General features: G+C 45.3%; 1 pseudogene; it reads right to left on the bottom strand.

Annotated features, from left to right (window-relative positions):
• Nucleotides 1–6,450: 6,450 nt before the first annotated feature.
• On the bottom strand, nucleotides 6,451–6,936 carry LOC138283571 (histone H3-like centromeric protein A pseudogene; annotated as a pseudogene).
• Nucleotides 6,937–7,611: the final 675 nt, after the last annotated feature.

The raw sequence follows: 7,611 nt of genomic DNA, 5'->3' as shown, positions 1-7,611 counted from the left end.
CAAGCTGTGCGTCGAAAATTTCAGCGCACGAAGCGTCCAAGTGAAAAAGAGAAGTCTTTTTGGTCCTGAGACTTCAGGGAACAGGAGGCAAGCTCTATCCAAGCCCTTGGAGAGCACTTTCACAGCCAGACAAGAGTTCAGCAAGGCAGCAGGCCAACAGCAAGGCAGCAGTCCTTTGTAGAAAGCAGACAGGTGAGTCCTTTGAGCAGCCAGGCAGTTCTTCTTGGCAGGATGTAGTTTCTGGTTCAGGTTTCTTCTCCAGCAAGTGTCTGATGAGGTAGGGCAGAGGCCCTGTTTTATACCCAAATGTGCCTTTGAAGTGGGGGAGACTTCAAAGAGTGGCTAAGAAGTGCATCAGGTCCCCTTTCAGTTCAATCCTGTCTGCCAGGGTCCCAGTAGGGGGTGTGGCAGTCCTTTGTGTGAGAGCAGGCCCTCCACCCTCCCAGCCCAGGAAGACCCATTCAAAATGCAGATGTATGCAAGTGAGGCTGAGTACCCTGTGTTTGGGGTGTGTCTGAGCGAATGCACAAGGAGCTGTCAACCAAGCCCAGCCAGACGTGGATTGTAAGGCATAGAAAGATTTAAGTGCAAAGAAATGCTCACTTTCTAAAAGTGGCATTTCTAGAATAGTAATATTAAATCCGACTTCACCAGTCAGCAGGATTTTGTATTACCATTCTGGCCATACTAAATATGACCTTCCTGCTCCTTTCAGATCAGCAGCTGCCACTTCAAAAATGTATGAGGGCAGCCCCAATGTTAGCCTATGAAGGGAGCAGGCCTCACAGTAGTGTAAAAACGAATTTAGGAGTTTTACACTACCAGGACATATAGCTACACAGGTACATGTCCTGCCTTTTACACACACAGCACCCTGCTCTAGGGGTTAGCTAGGGCACACATTAGGGGTGACTAATATGTAGAAAAAGGGGAGTTCTAGGCTTGACAAGTACTTTTAAATGCCAAGTCGAAGTGGCAGTGAAACTGCACACACAGGCCTTGCAATGGCAGGCCTGAGACAAGGTTAAGGGGGCTACTTAAGTGGGTGGCACAACCAGTGCTGCAGGCCCACTAGTAGCATTCAATCTACAGGCCCTAGGCACATATAGTGCACATTACTAGGGACTTATAAGTAAATTAAATAGTCCAATCAGGTATGATCCAAAGTTACCATGTTTAAAAAGGGAGAGCGCATATGCACTTTAGCACTGGTTAGCAGTGGTAAAGTGTGCAGAGTCTAAAAGCCAGCAAAACAGGGTCCAAAAATTGGAGAGAGGCAGGCAAAAAAGTTAGGGGTGACCACCCTAAGGCATGTCAGGTCTAACAGGGGGGTCCAGTGTGCCAACTGAAATTGGTAAATTAAGTCTCTAGCCTACGTGACAAATTTAAAAGCAGAGAGAGCATAAGCACTGCGGTTCTGATTAGCAGAGCCTCAGTGACACAGTTAAGCACTATACATACACACACATTAGGCCATAAGCTATGAGCACTAGGTCCTAACCAGCAGGATCCCAGTGAAACAGGCAAAAACATACTGACATACAGGTAAAAATGGGGGTAACATGCCAAGGAAGATGGTACTTTCCTACAGAGGGGAATGATGTAAATGAGTTTGATGTTGAGTTTGAAGTCTACGGCTTCGGATTGTAATTTACCTGATGAGTGGCAAAGTTGGATGTAAGGCAAAAAGAGTGGCTTAGTTTCTTGACATGTTTTTTATTAATTAAGCAACTGAATAGTTAGAATATGTTGCATTCCTGCCTTTCTTCCTGTGCTGGAGCCATTTTGGCAGTCTAGCACCAACGCAGACTCCCTTGCACCATGGTGCAAGAGTGCCTCGTTTGTAAGAAAAAATTGTTTTTGTGCAGTCACCTACCTGTACAAAAACAATCCCTTGAGGTTTATTCCTCTTTCTACATACGCTGCAGAGTGCTGCACACAGAGAAAAAGGAGCTCATTTTGCCCTTGTAACCCCCCCACCCCTAGGAAGGGTAACATTTTGCCACATTTCCAGCTTTACCAGTTCGGATAAATCTGTGAATGCATAAAATTCCATGGGGTTACATGGGAATACCCATGCAATGCCCATAGAATGGCTTACCAGGGCAGAGAAACGCAACACAGTAATATGTGCTGCATTGCGTTACGCCAGATTTATGAAGTCATGCAAGGCACCTCAAGGGGTCCTTGTGTGGCTTCATAAATCTCCCTTAAGAGGTCTGTCACGAGTGCACCACATTGCATATACACATCACGGACACCCTGAGGGCGCTGTTCATGATTAGATAAGTCGAGGCCAAGTCAGTGCACTGGGCAGGACAGAGGTGATATGATGTTAACAGATTGGTTACATCAACCAACAGAGCAATGTGTGGAATGCTTGAATTAATGTCAATTAGTGGCAACATTCAGGCTGAATTCTACTGTATTGTTTTTTCACCTACCATGCAGGCTAGACAGAGACCTGACTTATGTAAATGAGGACTGCTCCTGCCCCTCAAGGGAACAGTTTATCTCCAACTACCAGGCAAGGCCTACTCTGGAAGGGAACACAAGCAACTCCAGACAACCATATTATGGCATCCATATTGAATATCAGTCAGGAGATGTGAGAAGGGTTGGAGGCCACAGCAACCTTCAACTATATAGCCATCCTTCTTAAGCACCACAAAATGATTTTGTCCCAAGAGACTAATTTCACTGCTTCAAGTAGTACCACCCCATCCACTGTCAAAACCACCATATCCTTTTCCCAAGCCTCTTAGAGGCCTACCTCTAGACTGAGGAGGTGTTCAATATATGAGGCAAAATTATCAGTGGTTGCTAGGATGCTGTATTAAAAAAGAAGAAGGATTCATTTTATTTTCTAGTGTTTTCAGGTCACAGAGGGATGGTAGCTGGGTTTATTGCTTTTAGTATGATAGTACAGCCAGAGGGTGGGACAGTACAGTTTAGTATTGCGAAAGGTTGTTGCTGATAGAGCACAGGAGTGTTAGGGCTAGGGAGAGCGGTAAGGAAGAACAGGTGATCGAACAGGTGAGGTTATGCTGAGTGCTAGAATGTAGCTGTCGGGTACATGCCAGTCATCAAAATATATCTTTCAATGTACAATGTACAGTAAAAGAGCGTAAATGATGGCAAGACTGCATTACATGCCAACTTCACTTCGATGGTGTACTGCCTTTCTCTGTTGCAGAAAAGTTAATCTTTGCAAACAGGAGAAACCAGTGATATGCAGAAACAATCAGTCACTGTTTACATGTCATATAGGTGAGTTGTGGTGTAGAATGTTGGCTTCACAGTATTCATTTTCTGAGTGTCTGGTGGGAATATGATGTACTGGTCCAACACATTCAGCATGATGTTCAAGACTTCTTTCTGTATCTTTGAAAAGATGGTCTGTGCCAACCGGTGCATCAGGTCTACTATATGTTCGTAAGAACCAGATGGAAAAAAGCAGGACTGTAAGTCAGTTGACAAGAGTGGTAGTGAAGTCTGTTTTCCTATGATTGTCCCCAGGGCAAGTTTGATGGCAGACTGTAAGTGGTGTTTGGAGCACGGGAGGAGGATATTGACTGTCAGGATATCATACTCAGACAAGTGTATTGAATTTAGTCCTGTTCTTGTAATCCTGTACCTAGTCCTACATCTAACGCTCCTGGACCACTACCAGCATATCATACTAGATCATCATTGGAAACTACCAAGGAGTGGTGAAATGCATGCTATCGGATATGTCACATTTGTGCTTTTGAATTTATGGGTGTTTGCGAGGGCTGCTTTTATAGGCCTGGGTGGTTAGTTAATCCCTATGCTTAGGTCACATGATGTATACTTGAATGCAGTAAATGTGACAATGTTGTTTATTAATGGATGTGCGTAAATAAATAAATAAAATGTTTGATACTGAACTGTTTCATGTGTGATGTTACTTTGCAAAATTACATTTATATTTTGTAGTGTTTGCTATGCATTACCAAAGGACTGCCACTGATAATATACATCAAAGATTTAAGGATACAACTTCCTTTGATATTTTTACATCAAGAAATTAAACTTTCAATTCCCCCTTCCTGTGTATTGCCAAGATAAATTTTTTGCACTCCAATAATTCACCAAAGTTTTTAGAAGATTGAAAATTCTTATATTATAACTGAAGTTTGTTTCACTCTTCTGGCAATGAGGAATGGAACTTTTTCAAGGCTTATCAGTAATGTTGCGATTTTGACACTAAGGCCCTCATTATGACCTCGGCGGTCTTCAGTGAAGACCGCCGAGGTCCCGCCGGACCGAAGACCGCCAGTGTTGGCGGTCTTCAGCCAACCATATTATGACTGGGGGTGACACTCTGCCATTTTGTGGTCGGAGAGCCGCCAGTATGGCGGAGTAGTGGAGGTTGCTCCTCCGTCACCGCCACATCATCAGAACACCGCCCACTGAATTATGTTTCAGTATTTGGCGTGGCGGTGTTCTGGTGACAGGGTGCTGGCGGTGGAGCAGCCGCCATGGATCCCGTTCCCTCCCGGACGACCACCGAGGCAGTTAAGGTGATCGTCCGACAGGAGAGGGGGGTTGAGGGGTGTTGTGTAGTGTGTGCGTGAATGGGGGTGGTGAGTGTGAGTTTTTAGAGTGGACGTTTGGGTGCGTTTATGTTTGCAGTGGTGTGATGTGTGTAGTGGGGATGTAACGTGTATGTATGTGTGCGTGTATGTGTGTGAGTGGTGTGTGTGTGCGTGAGAGTTATGTCTGGGGGGGCCCATGGAGGTCAGGCGGAGGAGGGGGCCCTACCACCTTTGGTGGGGTAGTAGGGGGGTCGTGGGTGTTGGGGGGGACTCTTGAGAGGGTGAGGGGGCGGGGAGACCCCTATCAGTACCAGGGATGGAAATCCCTGGCATTGATAGTGCCTACCACCATGGTTTTTGTGGCGGTTCAAAAACCACGAAATGCATGGTGGTATGCGGGGTCATGATCCTGCAGGCGGACTAGTAACGGCCTCATTACCGCTGTGGCAGACGGTGTGGCACAGTCATAATTTGGCAGTAATTACCACCAGCCTGTTGGCGGTGCTACCGCTGACAACACCATCCGCCAGGGTTGTAATGAGGGCCTAAGTCATTCATATGTTAGTCTGTGTATGTCTGTGTAGATCTTAAAAGAATCTCATGATTAAATTCTTCTCAGAACACAGGCAAATCTCATGCAGTCTGTCTAACGTCATTTCCATGTGAGACAGACTACATGAGATTCTGAGATTCCTCAGGCTGCTAGACTGCTGGTTGTACCCACGATTAGCTAATTTCACTATTGTGTTTACTTAGAGACATTCAACTGCAATGCTCCTGTACCCACATCCTCTGTATTTATATCTGAGGATCCAAAGGATTGGTGGGTTGTTGTGTCATATGTATCTATGGAGTCTAAGCAATATGTGCAGCCTCTATGTGACCTCTGTGGATAGGAAATGGAGGTGAGGTTTTTGAAACAGTTAAAGTTCCCTCTTGTCCTGCAGCCCACCTTGTGTTCACTAGAAAGACTGTCATTGACAAAAGAGTAAGAGCCCTTTCATTCATTTTATGGGTAAGTGCTCAAACGTCTTATTCCAGGAAGAAAGCACTTAAATGGGATTTTTTTCAAAGAGACATGCCAGTATCCTTTGCAAGTGTTCTTTAACTGAGGTTCTAGTGAAATAAAGTACATTTGTTTAACAAAATACAGTATTATGTAATTGTAGGCAAGAGAAACGAACCAAATTTGAACTCACACACACAAGCATGTTGTGAGTTAAAATGGAAATGTTGTGCACTAGCAGTCGCATTGTTTACTTCTGGATGTGCCTGCTTAGTGTAGATGATAGGGAGAACGTTCACCCATGCAAGATCAAAATATAAATTTTTTAACTAAAAACATCCATTTTTTTCACGCTAGAATAAGTCAAGTTGAAAAGTAAGGGCTCATTATAAGAAATGTAGAACAAATGCTATCACCAACTGGTACAGGAAAAAAATACAATAGGTTTTTGTTCCTTGAACATTAAAACTATGTAACGCTGAACATAAAACATTTATTCATTAAAATGTCAACATATACTGGAACGTTATTAGGAGATGAAAAAAGAAGGGCAAGTGACTGTTTTATAGTGACTCCTCCGCTCACCTTGGATAAGGACAAATAATATAGCAGTTCTTCAAACATGGTTTCCTCAACACTAATATTTGACAGGAGTGGGACATAAAATTTTCCCCTGGTTCATATCTTGACGATCAGGAAAGAAGTCTTTTATTCAGTTCAGTATGCTTCCTAGATTCGAGCATTTCCAGAACTGCGCCATAAGATTCTTCTGGGGGGTCTTAAGATGATACCTGAGTACCTGGTTTTGGTCAAAGTCCCACTCGTTGCTTCAGCATCGATTTAACTTTAAAAGTGATGCCCATAGTGGCTGGGCTGAGGCTATTATGGTGATTGCTCATGTAGGTTCATGTCATCGATCCCACGTAGACGCCGTGCCAGCTGTATGTCCTTAGGAAATAATGTGACCCGCTTGGCATTCAAAGAGCAGTAGTAGGAATCCTGGAGCAGAAGCACCAAGTATGCCTCTGTGGCCTCTTGCAGTGCAAGCAGGGCTGATGACTGCCATCGGAAATAGACACCCACTGTGAACTTGAAAGAGATCTCACGGACCAACCTGGAGAAAGGAAGCTTTAGGATAAGCAGGTTTGTGATTTCCATCAATGCCCGTGCACCTGGTCGATATCTTCTTCTCTGACTAGCTGGGGCCCTTTGCGGGGGAGGCTGATGCTGTGGGTGAGGTTGAGGCTGGCGCTGTAAGGAATGAAGAGGCCCTGATTCAGGTAGTTGTTTGTCATCTACCACTTTCTTTGGCCTACTGCCCTTGCGCCTCGTACCAGATGTGCTGGGGGAAGATGCTGTGTTGCTCATGGCTCTTCCGGTTTTGCAGCCTCTCCACAGCAGCAAGCACCTTTTGCAAACTAGTCAATTCTCTCAGGAACTGTAGTGGCTTGGGAATATTAGACAGGAGTTATTTCGTCGGATCTCGCCTTTTGTTTGTGCCCTATTCCTTCCTACGCATGCGTACTATGTATTTTGTCATCCAGCATGCATTTCTACTTCTAAACCCCTACACCGCTAACTATATTGTGGTTGATTAGTGGTCGTGGCCTCGGAGGGCTACCAATCACAGCCCTGTATGAAAAATGATTGATCTACCCCGCTCACTCTCTGGAAGCTATGCTGCCGGAATGCGTGCTGCTGCGAACATCGTGCCCATGTGTTAGGCCGTATTTCCATTAAAGCCAGGCTAGTGGTGACTGGTCCAGCAGCGGTCACATACCAAGGTAAAGAAAGGTGTAAAATTAGCATTCGTACACGCCTGTGTGTTTGATTTGAATGTTAACAAAGAATATAAAGGTATCAGTCTCATCAGTGTCGGGGCAGTCAGGAAGAGCTAGTGGCAGAGCCGTGGAGGGACTGCGCAGCGACAGGACAGGCAGAGGCCAGAGCCTGCGCTGCGGTAGCTAGGCAGCTCTAACAGGACCTGCATACAGGCGGGGCCGGCTGGGACAGAGCCGTGACAGGGGCTGGTCCGAGGCCTCA

The sequence above is a fragment of the Pleurodeles waltl genome, chromosome 3_1 (assembly GCF_031143425.1).
Source record: "Pleurodeles waltl isolate 20211129_DDA chromosome 3_1, aPleWal1.hap1.20221129, whole genome shotgun sequence".
NCBI lineage: Eukaryota > Metazoa > Chordata > Amphibia > Caudata > Salamandridae > Pleurodeles > Pleurodeles waltl.
This window is presented reverse-complemented; position numbering and strand designations above follow the sequence as displayed.